The following is a 27,575-nucleotide window of genomic DNA, read 5'->3' on the forward strand; positions in this document are numbered from 1 at the left end:
ACACTTCTAAAGTATCATAGAAATGCTTTAACAAATCATCACACTAAATAGGCTGTTTTAACTATAATCTTGACTAGAAATGATCACCAGTTTAACTCTGTAATTCTCCTCTTGTTCTGGATGAGGATATTAATATTCTTGGCATGTGACTGTCACGACAACACTCATTTGCAACCCATTAAGATTGATCATCTCTCCTGTGCAGCAATTGGGATCTTTGTTCCTATGCATATTTCAGGACCAAGGTTTTCAGTGCCACCCCAGGACCAGGTTAATTGTTCTCTGGGGCTCTTAGTTAGGCTGTTTCAAGATTCTGACTCCCCAATACCATCAAATTGACAATACCTCCTTACCTCCAAAGGGATAAATACTATAGGAGTTAGACAACTTAAGGAGGCTTTTACCAGCCTGCCAATCAGTGAGTCCCTCACTCTTGAAAGTCAGACACAGAAATGGATGCCCTCCAGGAAACTTGCCTCTGAATGTCAATTAATCAACAATAGTCTCACTCAAGTGCTACACATCTGCAGATGATGCCAACCCACTTAAACCTCTGAAACTCTTCCAGTGCTTGAACTCAATGCTTTCTCAAAACCCTATATAAGATCAGCAGTTTGCTCTGATCAGGGGGGCCACTGTCTGACTAACATCTCTCCCCTACCACAGTAAGCAATAAATTCAGTGGTGTTTTTTCATTTTTTAGTATTTTGTTCTATTTTTTAAATTTATTTATTTTGGGATGCATTGGGTATTCGTTGCTGCGCGTGGCTTTCTCTAGTTGCAGAGAGCAGGGGCTACTCTTTGTTGCAGTGCATGGGCTTCTCATTGTGGTGCCTTCTCTTGTTGCGGAGCATGGGCTTTAGGTGCGCGGGCTGCAGTAGTTGCAGCATGCGGGCTCAGTAGTTGCAGCACACAGGCCCTAGAGTGCAGGCTTCAGTATTTGTGGCACATGGACTTAGTTGCTCTGCGGCATGTGGGATCTTCCTGGACCAGGGATTGAACCTATATCTCCTGCATTGGCAGGTGGATTCCTAAACACTGCACCACCAGGGAAGTCCCCAGCTGTGTTTTTTTATATTAGGTATTGAGTGCTGGGCTCATCAACCTCTGAGTCTTATATTTGATATTCTAATTTTATAATTGCTTATTTGATTTAGGTCCTAATACTATTATCAGCAGCTACCATTACTTGAGCATCAATTAAGCCAGGTATTATGCCAGCTGTTTACATACTTTAAATCTGGATTACTTAATCTGAAATGAGAAGATAAAGCTGAATTTATTGCTTACTATAGTAAGGGAGAGCTACATTGGTCAGGCATAATCTCCTGGAACAGAGTTGAATAAACTTCTTTGTAAATGTCCAAGGAACCTGCAAATACAACCTCTGAGATATCTTATATACGAATAGAGATATGGTCTTATAAAAGGTGTGCTAGTAATTACCCAGCATAGAAAGGTATATGTTTACTAGACAGTGGGAGAGTTTTTACCACTTTTCAGGTGATCGTATTTCCAGGGAGTATCTACTAGATGTTAGACTAGGACATTTCACTGAAATAAGGTATCATATCATTTAGTTGCCAAATCATTCAGTACCTCATTAAATGCTTTTTGATAAAATTTACTTAAAATAATAGCCAAGTATCATGCAACAGCATCTCCTATCATACAACACATTAATATAAATTTACTGGGTGGAAAATGGGGAAAGGGACAAAAAAGATGGGGTGGTTCTGTATTGATATCAAAGAGTTCATAAAAGGATAAACTCAGGTCCAAAATCTTCAGTCCACATCAAAGACTTCATGTCCTGATGACGGTGGAAACAGCCCAGCCCTAGTTGCTGGGCTCAGGGAATCAGGGTGATGTAGCTGTTCTAAGTGAAGAAGCTCCTCTGTCAAGGACACCACCTCTCTTTAGTTCAGAATGACACTTCTTGGGCACAAGTCTAAGATTCAGTTTATTCTCCCATCGATGTAGAGCAGACTGATCGGATATGCTGCTGTGTCTTTTATCTTGGTCCTATTGGAAAGAAAACACACCCCAAAACTGTTAGAAACTAACTGCAGAGCTGAGGACCTATTTTGTCTTTATGGATGTCATTTTCTTTTCAAGATAGGTGGTTCTAAACTAGACAGCTTGGGAGAGGTAGAAGTTTTAAGAAAGAAATTCAGTTCATTGGTTTTCCAAACAGCAGTTTAAAGAGATCTACAGATTAGTGGAGAGTAGCTGGATGAAGACAGAACTTGTGTAATTAGAAATCTGAGGGGCCTCCCTGGTGGCACAAGTGGTTGAGAGTCCGCCTGCTGATGCAGGGGATACGGGTTCGTGCCCCGGTCTGGGAGGATCCCATATGCCGCGGAGCGGCTGGGCCCGTGAGCCATGGCCGCTGAGCCTGCACGTCCGGAGCCTGCGCGTCCGGAGCCTGTGCTCCGCAACGGGGGAGGCCACAACAGTGAGAGGCCCGCATACCGCAAAAAAAAAAAAAAAAAAAAAAGAAATCTGAGAAGGAACAAATCCAGAATTGCTTAAGACACACAAATATTCCACCTCATTCCGCCACCTGTCTTCCCTCTGCAACGGGTTTTTGGTCAGCTCAAGTTGTAGGCCATCGCGTTTGCACTTAAACCAGCACCAAGCTTGTTCCAGGTTAGCTGTTATCTGCACATACAAATGTTCTCATTAAAATTTACAACGAAGGAACACTTAAATCATTTTGTGTATTAGTTCAAGAGACTCTTTTTTTTTTTGCGGTACACGGGCCTCTCACTGTTGTGGCCTCTCCCGTTGCGGAGCACAGGCTCCGGACGCGCCGGCTCAGCGGCCATGGCTCACGGGCCCAGCCGCTCCGTGGCGTGTGGGATCTTCCTGGACCGGGGCACGAACCCGTGTCCCCTGCATCAGCAGGCGGACTGTCAACCACTGTGCCACCAGGGAAGCCTGAGACTCTTTCTTTTTACACTGTATAATTTAAAAGCTTTATTTCCCCACACAATTAGCAAATGGGCTTCATATTAGTTAAACTGGAAGTTTTCTTCCTATAGTTGCCAGTTCAAGAGACTTTACCTAGATATTAAAAGACTCAAATTCTAACTGCATGGTCTTTGCAACCTGTTTGCATAATACACATCCTCCTATAGATGAGAGAATAATTTCTGAATATGGAGTTAAACAATGAATGCAAACCTGCTGATTTTCATGCATTTGTTAATATTTCCTGGATGTGAACTGAGGTGAGAGGGCTCGGGAGAAAGTTAAGATAGGAGTGAAAGTACAAGATGGCATTGAAAATTCAAGTGGTAGTTCAAACCACACTTTGAGTTCTGCTCTCTGAGACTAAACACTTCTCCAAAGTCCCTGAACTGTAAAGCCTAGATTTTCCTGCTGTGCTTTATAAAGGTAATAGAACGAATTAGTAAAAACACTGGACCAGCTTAGTGTAAATGGTATTTTTTATTTCCTTTATCAAAATATTTTATACTTTAGCTCCTAAGCACAAACTTCCAAATGATCTGTTAGACTTGAAAACAGTCCCTCTAATAGTCTGCCTTTGAAGATGATCTAGAATCAGTATTCATTTACTTGACAAATATTTATTGAGTGCCTATATGTGCCTAGCACTTTTCTATGTATTTGGGATATTTTGTTATTTTGAAGGTAGAGCCAACAGGTTTTTATTATATATAAAGGTTGCTTCAAAATAGCTGTAGAACATATCCTCTAAAATAAAAAGTAAAATGACTGGTTTTCCCCCTTTGATTATTTATGTTTCATGGACAGCATTTTCATGTTTTGACTCTGAGGTCTCAGAGACTAGTGTATTTCTCTCTTGCTTGGGAGAAGGCAAGTTCGATGAGACCAGGGGCTTCTTCTGGCTTATTCACCCTATAGCTCCATCACCTAGCATGGTACAAGCCATATAATAGGTCCTTTATAAATTTGTGCTACTATGTACTTGTCCCATATTAACCAGGTCACAGTGTGAGTACAAAATAGTGAGACAAGAAAATAGAGCTCTGCTTGTCATTTAACTTTTAGAAAGCTACAAAGCTAAAGTATTTTCCAGGTCTGTTTGTGTATCCTGACGACAGACACACTCCCATCCACCCCCAAACCAAACCCCACTTTTCTCTTTATCAGAAGTGGAGGGAAAGTTGCTTGAAATGACATTCATTGTACATCATGTCTCCTCTTGTATGGTGAATGAGAATGGAGCCACATTTATTGAAACTTACTCCAAGCCATCTATCAGAGTAACAGTGGTAGGTAATAACATCCTGACTATTATAGAAGTGGTAACTGATGAGTTACAGAAAGTAAATGTAACTTCCTTAAGGGCCCAGTAAGTGTCACTGTTGGCAAACTCACAAGAGACGAGTCCATATTCCTTTTAATTAATTAATTAATTATTTAAAACATCTTTATTGGAGTATAATTGCTTTACAGTGGTGTTAGGTTCTGCTTTATAACAAAGTGAATCCATTATACATATACATATGTCCCCATATCTCTTCCCTCTCGTGTCACCCTCCCTCCCACCCTCACTATCCCACCCCTCTAGGTGGTCACAAAGCACTGAGCTGATCTCCCTGTGCTATGCAGCCGCTTCCCACTAGCTATCTATTTTACGTTTGGTAGTGTGTATATGTCCAAGCCACTCTCTCACTTCGTCCCAGCTTACCCTTCCCCCTCCCTGTATCCTCAAGTCCATTCTCTAGTAGGTCTGTGTCTTTATTCCCGTCTTGCCCTTAGGTTCTTCATGACCTTTTTTGTTCTTTTTTTTTTAGATTCCATATATATGTGTTAGCATATGGTATCCGATTTTCTCCTTCTGACTTACTTCACTCTTTATGACAGACTCTAGGTCCATCCATCTCAGTACAAATAACTCAATTTTGTTTACGTTTATGGCGAGTAATATTCCATTGTATATATGTGCCACATCTTCTTTGTCCATTCATCTGTTGATGGACACTTAGGTTGTTTCCATGTCCTGGCTATTGTAAATAGAGCTGCAATGAACATTGTGGTACATGACTCTTTTTGAATTATGGTTTTCTCAGGGTATATGCCCAATAGTGGGATTGCTGGGTCATATGCTAGTTCTATTTTTAGGTTTTTAAGGAATCCCCATACTGTTCTCTATAGTGGCTGTATCAATTTACATTCCCACCAACAGTGCAAGAGGGTTCCCTTTTCTCCACACCCTCTCCAGCATTTATTATTTGTAGATTTTTTTTTTTTTTGCAGTACACGGGCCTGTCACTGTTGTGGCCTCTCCCGTTGTGGAGCACAGGCTCTGGACGTGCAGGCTCAGCAGCCATGGCTCACGGGCCCAACTGCTCCGTGGCATGTGGGATCTTCCCAGACCAGGGCATGAACCCATGTCCCATGTATCGGCAGGTGGACTCTCAACCACTGCACCACCAGGGAAGCCCAATTGTTTGTAGATTTTTTGATGATGGCCATTCAGACTGGTGTGAGGTGATACCTCACTGTAGTTTTGATTTGCATTTCTCTAATGATTAGTGATGTTGAGCATCTTTTCATGTGTTTGTTCACCATCTGTATCTTCTTAGGAGAAATGTCTCTTTAGGTCTTCTGCCCATTTTTGGATTGCATTTTCTGTTTTTTTGATATTGAGCTGCATGAGCTGCTTGTATATTTTGGAGATTAATCCTTTGTCACTTGCTTCATTTGCAAATATTTTCTCCCATTCTGAGGGTGGTCTTTTCATCTTGTTTGTGGTTTCCTTTGTTGTGCAAAAGATTTTAAATCTCATTCGGTCCCATTTGTTTTTGTTTCTGTTTCCATTTCTCTAGGAGGTGGGTCAAAAAGGATCTTGCTGTGATTTATGTCATAGAGTGTCCTCTAAGAGTTTGATAGTGTCTGGCCTTACATTTAGGCCTTTAATCCATTTTGAGTTTATTTTTGTGTATGGTGTTAGGGAGTGTTCTAATTTCATTCTTTTACATGTAGCTCTCCAGTTTTCCCAGCACCACTTATTGAAGAGGCTGTCTTTTATCCATTGTATATTCTTGCCTCCTTTGTCAAAGATAAGGTGACCATATGTGAGTGGATTTATCTCAGGGCTTCCTATCCTGTTCCATTGATCTATATTTCTCTTTTTGTGCCAGTACCATACTGTCTTGATAACTTTAGCTTTGTAGCATAGTCTGAAGTCTGGGAGCCTGATTCCTCCAGCTCTGTCTTTCTTTCTCAAGATTGCTTTGGCTATTCGGGGTCTTTTGTGTTTCCATACAAATTGTGAAGTTTGTAAGTTGCTTTGGGTAGTATAGTCATATTCACAAATGTTGATTCTTCCAATCCAAGAACATGGTATACCTCTCCATCTGTTTGTATCATCTTTAACTTCTTTCATCAGTGTCTTATAGTTTTCTGCATACAGGTCTTTTGTCTCCTTAGGTAGGTTTCTTCCTAGGTATTTTATTCTTTTTGTTGCAATGGTAAATGGGAGTGTTTCCTTAATTTCACTTTCAGATTTTTCATCATTATTGTATAGGAATGCTAGAGATTTCTTTGCATTAATTTTGTATCCTGCTACACTACCAAATTCATTGATTAGCTCTAGTAGTTTTCTGGTAGCATCTTTAGGATTCTCTATGTATAGTATCATGTCATCTGCAAAAAGTAATGTTTTACTTCTTTTTTTCTGATTTTCATTCCCTTTTTGTCTTTTTCTCCTCTGATAGCTGTGGCTAAAGCTTCCAAAACTATGCTGAATAACAGTGGTAAGAGTCAGCAACCTTGTCTTCTTCCTGATCTTAGAGGAAATGGTTTCAGTTTTTTCCCATTGAGGACGATATGCCTACTTTCTGGAGGGTTTTTATCATAAATGGGTTTTGAATTTTGTCAAAAGCTTTCTCTGTATCTATTGAGATGGTCATATGGTTTTTCTCCTTCAGTTTGTTAATATGTTGTATCACATTGATTGATTTGTGTATATTGAAGAATCCTTGCATTCCTTGGATAAACCCCACTTGATCATGGTGTATGATCCCTTTAATGTGCTGTAGGGATTCTGTTTGCTAGTATTTTGTTGAGGATTTTTTCATCTATGTTCATGAGCAATATTGGCCTGTAGTTTTCTTTCTTTGTGACATCTTTGTCTGGTTTTGATATCAGGGTGATGGTGGCCTCACAGAATGAGTTTGGGCGTGTTCCTCCCTCTGCTATATTTTGGAAGAGTTTGAGAAGGATAGGTGTTAGTTCTTCTCTAAATGTTTGATAGAATTCATCTGTGGATCCATCTGGTCCTGGGCTTTTGTTTATTGGAAGATTTTTAATCACAGTTTCAATTTCAGTGCTTGTGATTGGACTCTTCATATTTTCTCTTTCTTCCTGGTTCAGTCTTGGAAGGTTGTGCATTTCTAAGAATTTGTCCATTTCTTCCAGGTTGTCCATTTTATTGGCATAGAGTTGCTTGTAGTAATCTCTCATGATCCTTTGTATTTCTGCAGTGTCAGTTGTTACTTCTCCTTTTTCATTGCTAATTCTATTGATTTGTGTCTTCTTCCTTTTTTTCTTGATGAGTCTGGCTAATGGTTTATCAATTTTGTTTATCTTCTCAAAGAACCAGCTTTTAGTTTTATTGATCTTTGCTATTGTTTCCTTCATTTCTTTTTCATTTATTTCTCATCTTTATGATTTCTTTCCTTCTGCTAACTTTGGGGTTATTTTGTTCTTCCTTCTCTAATTGCTTTAGGTGTAAGGTTAAGTCATTTATTTGAGATGTCTCTTGTTTCTTGAGGTAGGATTTTTTTGCTATAAACTTCCCTCTTAGCACTGCTTCTGCTGCATCCCATAGGTTTTGTGTCGTCATTTTCATTGTCATTTGTTTCTAGGTATTTTTTTGATTTACTCTTTGATTTCTTCAGTGATCTCTTGGTTATTTAACTGTGTATTGTTTAGCCACTATGTATTTTTATTTCCTACAGATTTTTTCCTGTAGTTAATTGATATCCAGTCTCATAGCGTTGTGGTCAGAAAAGATACTTGATACGATTTCAATTTTCTTAAATTTACTGAGGATTGATCTGTGACCCAAGATATGATCTATTCTGAGTGTTCCATGAGCACTTGAGAAGAAAGTATATTCTGTTGTTTTTGGATGGAATGTCCTATAAATGTCAATTAAGTACATCTTGTTTAATGTATCATTTGAAGCTTGTGTTTCCTTATTTCTTTCCAGTTTGGATGATCTGTTCATTGGTGAAAGTGGGGTGTTAAAGTCCCCTGCTGTGACTGTGTTGCTCTTGATTTCCCCTTTTATGGCTGTTAGCATTTGCCTTATGTTTTGAGGTGCTCCTATGATGGGTGCATATTTACAATTGTTATATCTTCTTCTTGGATCAATCTCTTGATCATTATGTAGTGTCCTTGTCTCTTGTAATAGTCTTGATTTTAAAGTCTATTTTGTCTGATATGAGAATTGCTACTCCAGCTTTCTTTTGCTTTCCATTTGCATGCAATATCTTTTTCTATCCCCTCACTTTCAGTCTGTATGTGTCCCTAGGTCTGACAGCATATATATGGGTCTTGTTTTTGTATCCATTCAGCCAGTCTGTGTCTTTTGGTTGGAGCATTTAATCCATTTACATTTAAGGTAATTATTGATATGTATGCTACTATTACCATTTTCTTAATTGTTTTGGGTTTGTTATTGTAGGTCTTTCCCTTCTCTTGTGTTTCCTGCCTAGAGAAGTTCCTTTAGCATTTGTTGTAAAGCTGGTTTGGTGGTGCTGAATTCTCTTAGCTTTTGCTTATCTATAAAGGGTTTAATTTCGCCATTAAATCTGAATGACATCCTTGCTTGGTAGAGTAATATTGGTTGTAGGTTTTTCCCTTTCACCACTTTAATTATGTTCTGCCATTCCCTTTTGGGTTGCAGAGTTTCTGCTGAAAAATCAGCTGTTAACCTTTTGGGGATTCCCTTGTATGTTATTTGTTGCTTTTCCTTTGCTGCTTTTAACATTTTTTCCTTGTATTTAAATTTTGATAGTTTGATTAATGTGTCTCGGCATGTTTCTCTTTGGGTTTATCCTGTGTGGTACTCTCTGTGCTTCCTGGACTTGATTGACTACTTCATTTCCCATGTTAGGGAGGTTCTCAACTATAATCTCTTCAAATATTTTCTGAGTCCCTTTCTTTTCTCTTCTTCTTCTGGGACCCCTATATTTCGAATGTTGGTGTGTTTAATGTTGTCCCAGAGGTCTCTGAGACTGCCCTCAGTTCTTTTCATTCTTTTATTCTGCTCCCTGGCAGTTATTTCCACCATCTTATCTTCCAGCTCACTTATCCATTCTTTTGCCTCAGTTATTCTGCTACTGATTTCTTCTAGAGTATTTCTAATTTCAGTAACTGTTTGTTTGTTTACTCTTTAATTCTTCTAGATCCTTGTTAAATGTTTTTTGTAATTTCTCCATTCTGTTTCCGAGATTTTGGATCACCTTTACTATCATTACTCTGAATTCTTTTTCAGGTAGCTTGCCTATTTCATCTTCACTTATTTGTCTTTTAGGTTTTCACCTTGTTCCTTCATCTGTAACATTTTTTTTGTCATTTCATTTTTTTTGATGGGTGGTGCTGTATTCCTATCTATCTTACTGGTTGTCTGGCCTGAGACGTCCAGCACTGGAGTTTGCAGGCAGTTGGATAGAGCCGGGTCTTGGTGCTGAGATGAGGACCTCCAGGATGCCTCACTCCCACTAATATTCCCTGGGGTTTGAGGTTCTCTGTTAGTGCAGCAGACTTGGAGCTCCCACCACAGGAGCTCGGGCCTCATCTCTGTCCTGGGAACCAAGATCTTGCAAGTTTTGTGGTATTGTAAAAAAGAAAAAGAAAAAGGAAAAAAAGGACCAGAGCAGCACAATATCAAAGAATAAAAAAGAAAATAAAATTAGAAAGATAAAAAATATATTAGGAAATATAAAACTATAATTGAAACAACTGCAACAAGGTAAAATAAAACCACAACAGAAAAAGGGGGGGGGTGGGTACAAGCCAAAAGGAGAGAACAATAACAAAGTATAAAGAATAAAATAAAATTAGAAAAATAAAAGATTAGGAAATATAAAAATATAAGAGAATCAACAATGAGTCAACAAGGTAAAACAGAATGCCAATCTAAGAGAGGAAAAAAAAGCCTTAGCTATGGGGTGGTGGGGTTTAGGCAGGGGTGGAACTTAGGCAGGGGCGAGTTTTAAGGTGGGGCAGGACCTAGGCACAGAACCCTCATAGCAGGAAAAGGCACTGGGGTTGGGGCCTAGGTGGGGTGATGTTCAAGTGTGGGGCAGGGCCTCTGCTTAGGACCTGGGTGGAAGGAAGGGAGGGCCTCTGCAGTGTGGAGTTCTAGAGTTTGGAGGTAAGGCCCTGAGTGAGGGTGTGTGGGTTGGGATTAGGCCCAGTGCCATGGACGGGGTCTCTGAGTATAGAGGTGGGGCCCGGGGCCAATGTACTATATATGGAAGAAAAAGCTTCAGTATTGTAATAAATGAGCAACCTAATTATGAAAGTATGATGGGGTACTTTCTAACTCCAGGTGCTACCAGACTATAGGATAAAAACTATTATTTTCAGTTGAACCTACAGTATACATTTGTGTATATGATTATAGATTTTGATTTACAGATTCTCCTGAGAAAAGATGATTAACATCTCTTTCCAGAACTGGAGAATACTTTTCATAGCAGACAATCTCTGTTGGAAGGCAAGAGCAAAGTCTTGTACAATCACTGTGGAAGAGACAGCTGGGGAGCCAGAATGTGACACTGGCAGCTAATGAGAAACCAAACACTGATGCAGCAGTATCTCTGCGGGACAAAGAGTCTCCCCCCACCTCCCCCCAGGCAATCTGCCCACTTCCCAGGTGTAGCTGTAATTCCCAGAGAACACATGGTGGTGGTGGGGCTCTGAAACCATCTTCCCCAGACACCACTCCCTGCCTGGATCCTCATCAGATACTAAGGAGGAGAGGAGAGTCAGGGTTTCTCATACAACCTTCCTCCTCTCTATGTTCTCAGCATTATTCGCCTTAGCTGATAAGTGGAACTTAATTTGGGCCTTTTGATCCTTTATTTTCTCCTTGCTGCTGTTCAGTACCTTTTCCAACTCTGTCAGTTTCTGCCGCAGCTCCCGGTTGGTCCGGGATACTTCCACTTCTCTGAAGTTGCTTTCATCAAGGGCTTTCTTCAGCTGTGGGATACAAAGGGAAAATTAGAACATTTTAACCTTCCATTCAGTAAGAGAAGCTTATGTTTAGCTGTGTCCCTATATTTTGTTATTTTTGGACCTTTCTTTTAAAAAGGAGGTTAAGTGATGGGACTTCCCTGGTGGTCCAGTGGCTAAGACTCTGTGCTCCCAATGCATGGGGGCCGGGTTTGATCCCTGGTCAGGGAACTAGATCCTGTGTGCCACAACTAAAGATCCTGTGTGCTGCAACTAAGACCTGGCACAGCCAAATAAATAGATATTTTAAAAAGGAGGGTAAGTGAGGCAATATTAAGAAGTAGATTTGTGGAGAAACACTCTCAGTGATTTTCATAATTTTTAACACTAAAGAACACAATTTTTCTTAGAACAGATAATGTAAATGTATGTTCGTCATTTGCTTTCTAAGAGCATGGCTTTGGAATCAGACAGAAGTTAAAATCTCAGCTTCACCACACACTAGTCAAGTAATTTCAGATAATTACCTTCCCTAAGCTTCAGGTTCATCATTGGAAAAGTATGAGAATAGCCTACTTCATAGGGTTCATGTAACAGTTAAACAAGAGGAGGCAGAGAAGGAATATAGAGCCTGGCACACAATAATTGCTCAGTGCTCATTGCTGTGCTTTAAAGGTTTTTTTTTTTTTTTTTAAAGCTTAAGTTCGTCTCTTTCTGTCACTTGTGACCTCATGTATGGAGAAGTGAAAATAAATTATATGGAGTGTATGTAAGTACACCTGTCAGTTATTGACTATCCTTGCATCTATTTTTATAATCTTGCTTTATTTTGTCTAGAGGTATAGTTGATTTATTATATTATATTAGATTTAGGTGTATGACATAGTGATTAAAAATTTTTATAGATTATACTCGTTATTATAAAATACAGGCTATATGCCCTGTGCTGTACAATATATCCTTGCAGCTTATTTACATAGTAGTTTATACTTCTTATGAATATTGCTTTTTGTTTAGAATTTTTACTAAACTTCTCTAGTGGAAAAATAACATAGTGATTACTATTGAAAACAAGACAACAGGCCCACAATGAAGTCACTTATGCTAAACCTTATGTCACCAAACTGAGACTTAATTACAGTTTTGGCTCTCCCAGAAAAGAACTCTTAAACCAGTCAATCAGAAATGGCCTGATCAGCATTAGGTGAGTAATCTGCCTGACAGACCCCTGCCATCCCTTAAAGGAAGTAACTCTGCTACTAGTAACTAATCTACTTTTTTGCCTAGTATAACTTCCTTGTTCCTGCTCCCCTCTGCCTATAAAAGTCTTTCATTTTATACAACTCCTCAGAGCGCCTTTCTATTGCAATCGATTGCATACTGCCTGACTCAAATTGATTTTTGTTCAAATAAACTCTTAATTTTATTATTCCTCAATTTATCTTTTAACAGTACTGAAATCATTTTACAGAGTTCCCCTTCTTCCTCATATGCCCTTAAATGAGAACCACTGGATTTGTAGGAAGAAGAGACGGCAGCTCTCCTCCCCCTTCACTCCCCCCCACGCCCCAGGTCCTACCTGGTCTCTGGGGGTTCCTCCCGAACCCTTAGGTGTCCGTGGTCCCCCAGGTGCCCTCGTTGTGAGCAGACGCGGATTCCGCATCCTCCTAGTGCACCGTCTTCACCAAGCCCCCCCATATTCCTTTTAATATACCATTCTGACAGTCATATTATCATGTAACTTAACGTCTGTAAAGGGGATAAACTGGCAGCAATGTCACTGTGATACCTTTAGCTTAAGAATCTCTTCGTTTTTGAATTTTATTTATTTATTATACAGCAGGTTCTTATTGGTTATCTATTTTATACATATTAGTGTAGATATGTCAATCCCAATTCCAGGGATTTCTGGAATTTCAGGGGCTTGGATGACCAAGTTAATATTAGTCAATGTCAATCAATCTTTTAGCATTCTATGATGTCTCATCAAGACACAGAATCTTAATCTAAAACTATTCTTTATAACGGAGGCTATACTAAGGTATTGGTTCTTGCCTTTTGCACTCCTGACAACTGTGTTACTGAAGGGTATTACACGGACTTGTGTTTCAGGGTCATCGTGCCTGAGGAAGCTTGTCTAAGTCTTCATGTCCGTGGGTCTGCCTTACCTGTTCTGATTCCACACTAGCTTCTTTCAGTTTATCCTCTGTTGCCTCTTTACATTTCTTCAGGTGTCTAACTGTTTCTTCCAATTCCTGAAAACGTGATACAGAGATTTTTGACAAACTCCCAATGTACTATATATGGAAGAAAAAGCTTCAATATTGTAATAAATGAGCAACCAAATTATGAAAGTATGATGGGGTACTTTCTAACTCCAGGTGCTACCAGACTATAGGATAAAAACTATTATTTTCAGTTGAACCTACAGTATACATTTGTGTATATGATTATAGATTTTGATTTACAGATTCTCCTGAGAGATGATTAACATCTCTTTCCAGAACTGGAGAATACTTTTCATAGCAGACAATCTCTGTTGGAAGGCAAGAGTTTGACGGTCTCTTGAAGTCCCTTTTCCTTAATAAAATGTGCTTTTCATTAGGTTGGGAGTAGATAAAAGTCCTGTAATGGCAACAGATGTATCTGAGCTACGGGGAAGAACCAAGGGGTGTAAAGTTCCTGAAAGACTATGAAGTTCACAAGTCTTACTTAGTAACTAGTACTTTGCATATGTGAGCTTTAGCCATTCTTTAAAAATGAGTATCATTTTTGTTAAGTTGAACATGAAGACGAGGTGCCATAGTCAAAGCTCCAGGCTTCATTCCTACATATGATTCTAAGGACTTAGCTAAGATGAACGACTTGTAAGTTTGTCTTCTTCTATAGAGCCTAGAAAAGCCAGGTGCCCTCATGCCGGGTTTTGCACATGCCCTTTGCTGGTAATCTCTGAGATGAATCTTAAGAACCCTTTTACCTGGCACCAATGCTCCAGCTCCCACCTCCTCTTCTGCTCTGCCTCGAGTTGCAGCTTTTGCTGTTTCTTCTGAGCTGACAGATCATGTTGGCTCTTGGCCAACAGCTGCATCTCCTGCTGTAGGTTAGTAATTTCAGATACACATTTCTGGATACTCAGTGACTGGTAGGGCACAAAGAGGGAGACGGTTGGTGAACCTGTCCAAGTTTGGGATTTCATGTGAATGGTAAACAGAGTGTGTGGAAATCATCTACCCATTCATAGCCTTTTTTTCTGATACTGATCCCTAATTAACTCCATTTGGCTCAATTCTGTTTCTATGTGCTGAAAGTAAATGTGGAAATAACATAGAAAGATGATCAGTGGAAAAACTGGCTTGCTCTTTTTGCCTATAGGCTGACAGAAAGAATCCCACATGAGATCCACAGTTACCAGTTCCTGCTGGGCTCTCCTTCCCATCCAGCCCCCTGACCCCGAAAGAGCTAAGTCTTGTACAATCACTGTGGAAGAGACAGCTGGGGAGCCAGAATGTGACACTGGCAGCTAATGAGAAACCAAACACTGATGCAGCAGTATCTCTGCGGGACAAAGAGTCTCCCCCCACCTCCCCCCAGGCAATCTGCCCACTTCCCAGGTGTAGCTGTAATTCCCAGAGAACACATGGTGGTGGTGGGGCTCTGAAACCATCTTCCCCAGACACCACTCCCTGCCTGGATCCTCATCAGATACTAAGGAGGAGAGGAGAGTCAGGGTTTCTCATACAACCTTCCTCCTCTCTATGTTCTCAGCATTATTCGCCTTAGCTGATAAGTGGAACTTAATTTGGGCCTTTTGATCCTTTATTTTCTCCTTGCTGCTGTTCAGTACCTTTTCCAACTCTGTCAGTTTCTGCCGCAGCTCCCGGTTGGTCCGGGATACTTCCACTTCTCTGAAGTTGCTTTCATCAAGGGCTTTCTTCAGCTGTGGGATACAAAGGGAAAATTAGAACATTTTAACCTTCCATTCAGTAAGAGAAGCTTATGTTTAGCTGTGTCCCTATATTTTGTTATTTTTGGACCTTTCTTTTAAAAAGGAGGTTAAGTGATGGGACTTCCCTGGTGGTCCAGTGGCTAAGACTCTGTGCTCCCAATGCATGGGGGCCGGGTTTGATCCCTGGTCAGGGAACTAGATCCTGTGTGCCACAACTAAAGATCCTGTGTGCTGCAACTAAGACCTGGCACAGCCAAATAAATAGATATTTTAAAAAGGAGGGTAAGTGAGGCAATATTAAGAAGTAGATTTGTGGAGAAACACTCTCAGTGATTTTCATAATTTTTAACACTAAAGAACACAATTTTTCTTAGAACAGATAATGTAAATGTATGTTCGTCATTTGCTTTCTAAGAGCATGGCTTTGGAATCAGACAGAAGTTAAAATCTCAGCTTCACCACACACTAGTCAAGTAATTTCAGATAATTACCTTCCCTAAGCTTCAGGTTCATCATTGGAAAAGTATGAGAATAGCCTACTTCATAGGGTTCATGTAACAGTTAAACAAGAGGAGGCAGAGAAGGAATATAGAGCCTGGCACACAATAATTGCTCAGTGCTCATTGCTGTGCTTTAAAGGTTTTTTTTTTTTTTTTTTTTAAAGCTTAAGTTCGTCTCTTTCTGTCACTTGTGACCTCATGTATGGAGAAGTGAAAATAAATTATATGGAGTGTATGTAAGTACACCTGTCAGTTATTGACTATCCTTGCATCTATTTTTATAATCTTGCTTTATTTTGTCTAGAGGTATAGTTGATTTATTATATTATATTAGATTTAGGTGTATGACATAGTGATTAAAAATTTTTATAGATTATACTCGTTATTATAAAATACAGGCTATATGCCCTGTGCTGTACAATATATCCTTGCAGCTTATTTACATAGTAGTTTATACTTCTTATGAATATTGCTTTTTGTTTAGAATTTTTACTAAACTTCTCTAGTGGAAAAATAACATAGTGATTACTATTGAAAACAAGACAACAGGCCCACAATGAAGTCACTTATGCTAAACCTTATGTCACCAAACTGAGACTTAATTACAGTTTTGGCTCTCCCAGAAAAGAACTCTTAAACCAGTCAATCAGAAATGGCCTGATCAGCATTAGGTGAGTAATCTGCCTGACAGACCCCTGCCATCCCTTAAAGGAAGTAACTCTGCTACTAGTAACTAATCTACTTTTTTGCCTAGTATAACTTCCTTGTTCCTGCTCCCCTCTGCCTATAAAAGTCTTTCATTTTATACAACTCCTCAGAGCGCCTTTCTATTGCAATCGATTGCATACTGCCTGACTCAAATTGATTTTTGTTCAAATAAACTCTTAATTTTATTATTCCTCAATTTATCTTTTAACAGTACTGAAATCATTTTACAGAGTTCCCCTTCTTCCTCATATGCCCTTAAATGAGAACCACTGGATTTGTAGGAAGAAGAGACGGCAGCTCTCCTCCCCCTTCACTCCCCCCCACGCCCCAGGTCCTACCTGGTCTCTGGGGGTTCCTCCCGAACCCTTAGGTGTCCGTGGTCCCCCAGGTGCCCTCGTTGTGAGCAGACGCGGATTCCGCATCCTCCTAGTGCACCGTCTTCACCAAGCCCCCCCATATTCCTTTTAATATACCATTCTGACAGTCATATTATCATGTAACTTAACGTCTGTAAAGGGGATAAACTGGCAGCAATGTCACTGTGATACCTTTAGCTTAAGAATCTCTTCGTTTTTGAATTTTATTTATTTATTATACAGCAGGTTCTTATTGGTTATCTATTTTATACATATTAGTGTAGATATGTCAATCCCAATTCCAGGGATTTCTGGAATTTCAGGGGCTTGGATGACCAAGTTAATATTAGTCAATGTCAATCAATCTTTTAGCATTCTATGATGTCTCATCAAGACACAGAATCTTAATCTAAAACTATTCTTTATAACGGAGGCTATACTAAGGTATTGGTTCTTGCCTTTTGCACTCCTGACAACTGTGTTACTGAAGGGTATTACACGGACTTGTGTTTCAGGGTCATCGTGCCTGAGGAAGCTTGTCTAAGTCTTCATGTCCGTGGGTCTGCCTTACCTGTTCTGATTCCACACTAGCTTCTTTCAGTTTATCCTCTGTTGCCTCTTTACATTTCTTCAGGTGTCTAACTGTTTCTTCCAATTCCTGAAAACGTGATACAGAGATTTTTGACAAACTCCCAATGTACTATATATGGAAGAAAAAGCTTCAATATTGTAATAAATGAGCAACCAAATTATGAAAGTATGATGGGGTACTTTCTAACTCCAGGTGCTACCAGACTATAGGATAAAAACTATTATTTTCAGTTGAACCTACAGTATACATTTGTGTATATGATTATAGATTTTGATTTACAGATTCTCCTGAGAGATGATTAACATCTCTTTCCAGAACTGGAGAATACTTTTCATAGCAGACAATCTCTGTTGGAAGGCAAGAGTTTGACGGTCTCTTGAAGTCCCTTTTCCTTAATAAAATGTGCTTTTCATTAGGTTGGGAGTAGATAAAAGTCCTGTAATGGCAACAGATGTATCTGAGCTACGGGGAAGAACCAAGGGGTGTAAAGTTCCTGAAAGACTATGAAGTTCACAAGTCTTACTTAGTAACTAGTACTTTGCATATGTGAGCTTTAGCCATTCTTTAAAAATGAGTATCATTTTTGTTAAGTTGAACATGAAGACGAGGTGCCATAGTCAAAGCTCCAGGCTTCATTCCTACATATGATTCTAAGGACTTAGCTAAGATGAACGACTTGTAAGTTTGTCTTCTTCTATAGAGCCTAGAAAAGCCAGGTGCCCTCATGCCGGGTTTTGCACATGCCCTTTGCTGGTAATCTCTGAGATGAATCTTAAGAACCCTTTTACCTGGCACCAATGCTCCAGCTCCCACCTCCTCTTCTGCTCTGCCTCGAGTTGCAGCTTTTGCTGTTTCTTCTGAGCTGACAGATCATGTTGGCTCTTGGCCAACAGCTGCATCTCCTGCTGTAGGTTAGTAATTTCAGATACACATTTCTGGATACTCAGTGACTGGTAGGGCACAAAGAGGGAGACGGTTGGTGAACCTGTCCAAGTTTGGGATTTCATGTGAATGGTAAACAGAGTGTGTGGAAATCATCTACCCATTCATAGCCTTTTTTTCTGATACTGATCCCTAATTAACTCCATTTGGCTCAATTCTGTTTCTATGTGCTGAAAGTAAATGTGGAAATAACATAGAAAGATGATCAGTGGAAAAACTGGCTTGCTCTTTTTGCCTATAGGCTGACAGAAAGAATCCCACATGAGATCCACAGTTACCAGTTCCTGCTGGGCTCTCCTTCCCATCCAGCCCCCTGACCCCGAAAGAGCTAAGTCTTGTACAATCACTGTGGAAGAGACAGCTGGGGAGCCAGAATGTGACACTGGCAGCTAATGAGAAACCAAACACTGATGCAGCAGTATCTCTGCGGGACAAAGAGTCTCCCCCCACCTCCCCCCAGGCAATCTGCCCACTTCCCAGGTGTAGCTGTAATTCCCAGAGAACACATGGTGGTGGTGGGGCTCTGAAACCATCTTCCCCAGACACCACTCCCTGCCTGGATCCTCATCAGATACTAAGGAGGAGAGGAGAGTCAGGGTTTCTCATACAACCTTCCTCCTCTCTATGTTCTCAGCATTATTCGCCTTAGCTGATAAGTGGAACTTAATTTGGGCCTTTTGATCCTTTATTTTCTCCTTGCTGCTGTTCAGTACCTTTTCCAACTCTGTCAGTTTCTGCCGCAGCTCCCGGTTGGTCCGGGATACTTCCACTTCTCTGAAGTTGCTTTCATCAAGGGCTTTCTTCAGCTGTGGGATACAAAGGGAAAATTAGAACATTTTAACCTTCCATTCAGTAAGAGAAGCTTATGTTTAGCTGTGTCCCTATATTTTGTTATTTTTGGACCTTTCTTTTAAAAAGGAGGTTAAGTGATGGGACTTCCCTGGTGGTCCAGTGGCTAAGACTCTGTGCTCCCAATGCATGGGGGCCGGGTTTGATCCCTGGTCAGGGAACTAGATCCTGTGTGCCACAACTAAAGATCCTGTGTGCTGCAACTAAGACCTGGCACAGCCAAATAAATAGATATTTTAAAAAGGAGGGTAAGTGAGGCAATATTAAGAAGTAGATTTGTGGAGAAACACTCTCAGTGATTTTCATAATTTTTAACACTAAAGAACACAATTTTTCTTAGAACAGATAATGTAAATGTATGTTCGTCATTTGCTTTCTAAGAGCATGGCTTTGGAATCAGACAGAAGTTAAAATCTCAGCTTCACCACACACTAGTCAAGTAATTTCAGATAATTACCTTCCCTAAGCTTCAGGTTCATCATTGGAAAAGTATGAGAATAGCCTACTTCATAGGGTTCATGTAACAGTTAAACAAGAGGAGGCAGAGAAGGAATATAGAGCCTGGCACACAATAATTGCTCAGTGCTCATTGCTGTGCTTTAAAGGTTTTTTTTTTTTTTTTTAAAGCTTAAGTTCGTCTCTTTCTGTCACTTGTGACCTCATGTATGGAGAAGTGAAAATAAATTATATGGAGTGTATGTAAGTACACCTGTCAGTTATTGACTATCCTTGCATCTATTTTTATAATCTTGCTTTATTTTGTCTAGAGGTATAGTTGATTTATTATATTATATTAGATTTAGGTGTATGACATAGTGATTAAAAATTTTTATAGATTATACTCGTTATTATAAAATACAGGCTATATGCCCTGTGCTGTACAATATATCCTTGCAGCTTATTTACATAGTAGTTTATACTTCTTATGAATATTGCTTTTTGTTTAGAATTTTTACTAAACTTCTCTAGTGGAAAAATAACATAGTGATTACTATTGAAAACAAGACAACAGGCCCACAATGAAGTCACTTATGCTAAACCTTATGTCACCAAACTGAGACTTAATTACAGTTTTGGCTCTCCCAGAAAAGGACTCTTAAACCAGTCAATCAGAAATGGCCTGATCAGCATTAGGTGAGTAATCTGCCTGACAGACCCCTGCCATCCCTTAAAGGAAGTAACTCTGCTACTAGTAACTAATCTACTTTTTTGCCTAGTATAACTTCCTTGTTCCTGCTCCCCTCTGCCTATAAAAGTCTTTCATTTTATACAACTCCTCAGAGCGCCTTTCTATTGCAATCGATTGCATACTGCCTGACTCAAATTGATTTTTGTTCAAATAAACTCTTAATTTTATTATTCCTCAATTTATCTTTTAACAGTACTGAAATCATTTTACAGAGTTCCCCTTCTTCCTCATATGCCCTTAAATGAGAACCACTGGATTTGTAGGAAGAAGAGACGGCAGCTCTCCTCCCCCTTCACTCCCCCCCACGCCCCAGGTCCTACCTGGTCTCTGGGGGTTCCTCCCGAACCCTTAGGTGTCCGTGGTCCCCCAGGTGCCCTCGTTGTGAGCAGACGCGGATTCCGCATCCTCCTAGTGCACCGTCTTCACCAAGCCCCCCCATATTCCTTTTAATATACCATTCTGACAGTCATATTATCATGTAACTTAACGTCTGTAAAGGGGATAAACTGGCAGCAATGTCACTGTGATACCTTTAGCTTAAGAATCTCTTCGTTTTTGAATTTTATTTATTTATTATACAGCAGGTTCTTATTGGTTATCTATTTTATACATATTAGTGTAGATATGTCAATCCCAATTCCAGGGATTTCTGGAATTTCAGGGGCTTGGATGACCAAGTTAATATTAGTCAATGTCAATCAATCTTTTAGCATTCTATGATGTCTCATCAAGACACAGAATCTTAATCTAAAACTATTCTTTATAACGGAGGCTATACTAAGGTATTGGTTCTTGCCTTTTGCACTCCTGACAACTGTGTTACTGAAGGGTATTACACGGACTTGTGTTTCAGGGTCATCGTGCCTGAGGAAGCTTGTCTAAGTCTTCATGTCCGTGGGTCTGCCTTACCTGTTCTGATTCCACACTAGCTTCTTTCAGTTTATCCTCTGTTGCCTCTTTACATTTCTTCAGGTGTCTAACTGTTTCTTCCAATTCCTGAAAACGTGATACAGAGATTTTTGACAAACTCCCAATGTACTATATATGGAAGAAAAAGCTTCAATATTGTAATAAATGAGCAACCAAATTATGAAAGTATGATGGGGTACTTTCTAACTCCAGGTGCTACCAGACTATAGGATAAAAACTATTATTTTCAGTTGAACCTACAGTATACATTTGTGTATATGATTATAGATTTTGATTTACAGATTCTCCTGAGAGATGATTAACCTCTCTTTCCAGAACTGGAGAATACTTTTCATAGCAGACAATCTCTGTTGGAAGGCAAGAGTTTGACGGTCTCTTGAAGTCCCTTTTCCTTAATAAAATGTGCTTTTCATTAGGTTGGGAGTAGATAAAAGTCCTGTAATGGCAACAGATGTATCTGAGCTACGGGGAAGAACCAAGGGGTGTAAAGTTCCTGAAAGACTATGAAGTTCACAAGTCTTACTTAGTAACTAGTACTTTGCATATGTGAGCTTTAGCCATTCTTTAAAAATGAGTATCATTTTTGTTAAGTTGAACATGAAGACGAGGTGCCATAGTCAAAGCTCCAGGCTTCATTCCTACATATGATTCTAAGGACTTAGCTAAGATGAATGACTTGTAAGTTTGTCTTCTTCTATAGAGCCTAGAAAAGCCAGGTGCCCTCATGCCGGGTTTTGCACATGCCCTTTGCTGGTAATCTCTGAGATGAATCTTAAGAACCCTTTTACCTGGCACCAATGCTCCAGCTCCCACCTCCTCTTCTGCTCTGCCTCGAGTTGCAGCTTTTGCTGTTTCTTCTGAGCTGACAGATCATGTTGGCTCTTGGCCAACAGCTGCATCTCCTGCTGTAGGTTAGTAATTTCAGATACACATTTCTGGATACTCAGTGACTGGTAGGGCACAAAGAGGGAGACGGTTGGTGAACCTGTCCAAGTTTGGGATTTCATGTGAATGGTAAACAGAGTGTGTGGAAATCATCTACCCATTCATAGCCTTTTTTTCTGATACTGATCCCTAATTAACTCCATTTGGCTCAATTCTGTTTCTATGTGCTGAAAGTAAATGTGGAAATAACATAGAAAGATGATCAGTGGAAAAACTGGCTTGCTCTTTTTGCCTATAGGCTGACAGAAAGAATCCCACATGAGATCCACAGTTACCAGTTCCTGCTGGGCTCTCCTTCCCATCCAGCCCCCTGACCCCAAAAGAGCTAAGTCTTGTACAATCACTGTGGAAGAGACAGCTGGGGAGCCAGAATGTGACACTGGCAGCTAATGAGAAACCAAACACTGATGCAGCAGTATCTCTGCGGGACAAAGAGTCTCCCCCCACCTCCCCCCAGGCAATCTGCCCACTTCCCAGGTGTAGCTGTAATTCCCAGAGAACACATGGTGGTGGTGGGGCTCTGAAACCATCTTCCCCAGACACCACTCCCTGCCTGGATCCTCATCAGATACTAAGGAGGAGAGGAGAGTCAGGGTTTCTCATACAACCTTCCTCCTCTCTATGTTCTCAGCATTATTCGCCTTAGCTGATAAGTGGAACTTAATTTGGGCCTTTTGATACTTTATTTTCTCCTTGCTGCTGTTCAGTACCTTTTCCAACTCTGTCAGTTTCTGCCGCAGCTCCCGGTTGGTCCGGGATACTTCCACTTCTCTGAAGTTGCTTTCATCAAGGGCTTTCTTCAGCTGTGGGATACAAAGGGAAAATTAGAACATTTTAACCTTCCATTCAGTAAGAGAAGCTTATGTTTAGCTGTGTCCCTATATTTTGTTATTTTTGGACCTTTCTTTTAAAAAGGAGGTTAAGTGATGGGACTTCCCTGGTGGTCCAGTGGCTAAGACTCTGTGCTCCCAATGCATGGGGGCCGGGTTTGATCCCTGGTCAGGGAACTAGATCCTGTGTGCCACAACTAAAGATCCTGTGTGCTGCAACTAAGACCTGGCACAGCCAAATAAATAGATATTTTAAAAAGGAGGGTAAGTGAGGCAATATTAAGAAGTAGATTTGTGGAGAAACACTCTCAGTGATTTTCATAATTTTTAACACTAAAGAACACAATTTTTCTTAGAACAGATAATGTAAATGTATGTTCGTCATTTGCTTTCTAAGAGCATGGCTTTGGAATCAGACAGAAGTTAAAATCTCAGCTTCACCACACACTAGTCAAGTAATTTCAGATAATTACCTTCCCTAAGCTTCAGGTTCATCATTGGAAAAGTATGAGAATAGCCTACTTCATAGGGTTCATGTAACAGTTAAACAAGAGGAGGCAGAGAAGGAATATAGAGCCTGGCACACAATAATTGCTCAGTGCTCATTGCTGTGCTTTAAAGGTTTTTTTTTTTTTTTTTAAAGCTTAAGTTCGTCTCTTTCTGTCACTTGTGACCTCATGTATGGAGAAGTGAAAATAAATTATATGGAGTGTATGTAAGTACACCTGTCAGTTATTGACTATCCTTGCATCTATTTTTATAATCTTGCTTTATTTTGTCTAGAGGTATAGTTGATTTATTATATTATATTAGATTTAGGTGTATGACATAGTGATTAAAAATTTTTATAGATTATACTCGTTATTATAAAATACAGGCTATATGCCCTGTGCTGTACAATATATCCTTGCAGCTTATTTACATAGTAGTTTATACTTCTTATGAATATTGCTTTTTGTTTAGAATTTTTACTAAACTTCTCTAGTGGAAAAATAACATAGTGATTACTATTGAAAACAAGACAACAGGCCCACAATGAAGTCACTTATGCTAAACCTTATGTCACCAAACTGAGACTTAATTACAGTTTTGGCTCTCCCAGAAAAGAACTCTTAAACCAGTCAATCAGAAATGGCCTGATCAGCATTAGGTGAGTAATCTGCCTGACAGACCCCTGCCATCCCTTAAAGGAAGTAACTCTGCTACTAGTAACTAATCTACTTTTTTGCCTAGTATAACTTCCTTGTTCCTGCTCCCCTCTGCCTATAAAAGTCTTTCATTTTATACAACTCCTCAGAGCGCCTTTCTATTGCAATCGATTGCATACTGCCTGACTCAAATTGATTTTTGTTCAAATAAACTCTTAATTTTATTATTCCTCAATTTATCTTTTAACAGTACTGAAATCATTTTACAGAGTTCCCCTTCTTCCTCATATGCCCTTAAATGAGAACCACTGGATTTGTAGGAAGAAGAGACGGCAGCTCTCCTCCCCCTTCACTCCCCGCCACGCCCCAGGTCCTACCTGGTCTCTGGGGGTTCCTCCCGAACCCTTAGGTGTCCGTGGTCCCCCAGGTGCCCTCGTTGTGAGCAGACGCGGATTCCGCATCCTCCTAGTGCACCGTCTTCACCAAGCCCCCCCATATTCCTTTTAATATACCATTCTGACAGTCATATTATCATGTAACTTAACGTCTGTAAAGGGGATAAACTGGCAGCAATGTCACTGTGATACCTTTAGCTTAAGAATCTCTTCGTTTTTGAATTTTATTTATTTATTATACAGCAGGTTCTTATTGGTTATCTATTTTATACATATTAGTGTAGATATGTCAATCCCAATTCCAGGGATTTCTGGAATTTCAGGGGCTTGGATGACCAAGTTAATATTAGTCAATGTCAATCAATCTTTTAGCATTCTATGATGTCTCATCAAGACACAGAATCTTAATCTAAAACTATTCTTTATAACGGAGGCTATACTAAGGTATTGGTTCTTGCCTTTTGCACTCCTGACAACTGTGTTACTGAAGGGTATTACACGGACTTGTGTTTCAGGGTCATCGTGCCTGAGGAAGCTTGTCTAAGTCTTCATGTCCGTGGGTCTGCCTTACCTGTTCTGATTCCACACTAGCTTCTTTCAGTTTATCCTCTGTTGCCTCTTTACATTTCTTCAGGTGTCTAACTGTTTCTTCCAATTCCTGAAAACGTCATACAGAGATTTTTGACAAACTCCCAATGTACTATATATGGAAGAAAAAGCTTCAATATTGTAATAAATGAGCAACCAAATTATGAAAGTATGATGGGGTACTTTCTAACTCCAGGTGCTACCAGACTCTAGGATAAAAACTATTATTTTCAGTTGAACCTACAGTATACATTTGTGTATATGATTATAGATTTTGATTTACAGATTCTCCTGAGAGATGATTAACATCTCTTTCCAGAACTGGAGAATACTTTTCATAGCAGACAATCTCTGTTGGAAGGCAAGAGTTTGACGGTCTCTTGAAGTCCCTTTTCCTTAATAAAATGTGCTTTTCATTAGGTTGGGAGTAGATAAAAGTCCTGTAATGGCAACAGATGTATCTGAGCTACGGGGAAGAACCAAGGGGTGTAAAGTTCCTGAAAGACTATGAAGTTCACAAGTCTTACTTAGTAACTAGTACTTTGCATATGTGAGCTTTAGCCATTCTTTAAAAATGAGTATCATTTTTGTTAAGTTGAACATGAAGACGAGGTGCCATAGTCAAAGCTCCAGGCTTCATTCCTACATATGATTCTAAGGATTTAGCTAAGATGAACGACTTGTAAGTTTGTCTTCTTCTATAGAGCCTAGAAAAGCCAGGTGCCCTCATGCCTGGTTTTGCACATGCCCTTTGCTGGTAATCTCTGAGATGAATCTTAAGAACCCTTTTACCTGGCACCAATGCTCCAGCTCCCACCTCCTCTTCTGCTCTGCCTCGAGTTGCAGCTTTTGCTGTTTCTTCTGAGCTGACAGATCATGTTGGCTCTTGGCCAACAGCTGCATCTCCTGCTGTAGGTTAGTAATTTCAGATACACATTTCTGGATACTCAGTGACTGGTAGGGCACAAAGAGGGAGACGGTTGGTGAACCTGTCCAAGTTTGGGATTTCATGTGAATGGTAGACAGAGTGTGTGGAAATCATCTACCCATTCATAGCCTTTTTTTCTGATACTGATCCTTAATTAACTCCATTTGGCTCAATTCTGTTTCTATGTGCTGAAAGTAAATGTGGAAATAACATAGAAAGATGATCAGTGGAAAAACTGGCTTGCTCTTTTTGCCTATAGGCTGACAGAAAGAATCCCACATGAGATCCACAGTTACCAGTTCCTGCTGGGCTCTCCTTCCCATCCAGCCCCCTGACCCCGAAAGAGCTAAGTCTTGTACAATCACTGTGGAAGAGACAGCTGGGGAGCCAGAATGTGACACTGGCAGCTAATGAGAAACCAAACACTGATGCAGCAGTATCTCTGCGGGACAAAGAGTCTCCCCCCACCTCCCCCCAGGCAATCTGCCCACTTCCCAGGTGTAGCTGTAATTCCCAGAGAACACATGGTGGTGGTGGGGCTCTGAAACCATCTTCCCCAGACACCACTCCCTGCCTGGATCCTCATCAGATACTAAGGAGGAGAGGAGAGTCAGGATTTCTCATACAACCTTCCTCCTCTCTATGTTCTCAGCATTATTCGCCTTAGCTGATAAGTGGAACTTAATTTGGGCCTTTTGATCCTTTATTTTCTCCTTGCTGCTGTTCAGTACCTTTTCCAACTCTGTCAGTTTCTGCCGCAGCTCCCGGTTGGTCCGGGATACTTCCACTTCTCTGAAGTTGCTTTCATCAAGGGCTTTCTTCAGCTGTGGGATACAAAGGGAAAAGTAGAACATTTTAACCTTCCATTCAGTAAGAGAAGCTTATGTTTAGCTGTGTCCCTATATTTTGTTCTTTTTGGACCTTTCTTTTAAAAAGGAGGTTAAGTGATGGGACTTCCCTGGTGGTCCAGTGGCTAAGACTCTGTGCTCCCAATGCATGGGGGCCGGGTTTGATCCCTGGTCAGGGAACTAGATCCTGTGTGCCACAACTAAAGATCCTGTGTGCTGCAACTAAGACCTGGCACAGCCAAATAAATAGATATTTTAAAAAGGAGGGTAAGTGAGGCAATATTAAGAAGTAGATTTGTGGAGAAACACTCTCAGTGATTTTCATAATTTTTAACACTAAAGAACACAATTTTTCTTAGAACAGATAATGTAAATGTATGTTCGTCATTTGCTTTCTAAGAGCATGGCTTTGGAATCAGACAGAAGTTAAAATCTCAGCTTCACCACACACTAGTCAAGTAATTTCAGATAATTAACTTCCCTAAGCTTCAGGTTCATCATTGGAAAAGTATGAGAATAGCCTACTTCATAGGGTTCATGTAACAGTTAAACAAGAGGAGGCAGAGAAGGAATATAGAGCCTGGCACACAATAATTGCTCAGTGCTCATTGCTGTGCTTTAAAGGTTTTTTTTTTTTTTTTTTAAAGCTTGAGTTCGTCTCTTTCTGTCACTTGTGACCTCATGTATGGAG

General features: G+C 40.1%; 1 pseudogene; it reads right to left on the reverse strand.

Annotated features, from left to right (window-relative positions):
- Positions 1-1,699: 1,699 nt before the first annotated feature.
- LOC132495085 (coiled-coil domain-containing protein 150-like) overlaps positions 1,700-27,575 on the reverse strand; it is a 56,270-nt pseudogene continuing 30,394 nt past the window's right edge.

The sequence above is a fragment of the Mesoplodon densirostris genome, chromosome 8, assembly GCF_025265405.1.
Source record: "Mesoplodon densirostris isolate mMesDen1 chromosome 8, mMesDen1 primary haplotype, whole genome shotgun sequence".
Classification (NCBI taxonomy): domain Eukaryota; kingdom Metazoa; phylum Chordata; class Mammalia; order Artiodactyla; family Ziphiidae; genus Mesoplodon; species Mesoplodon densirostris.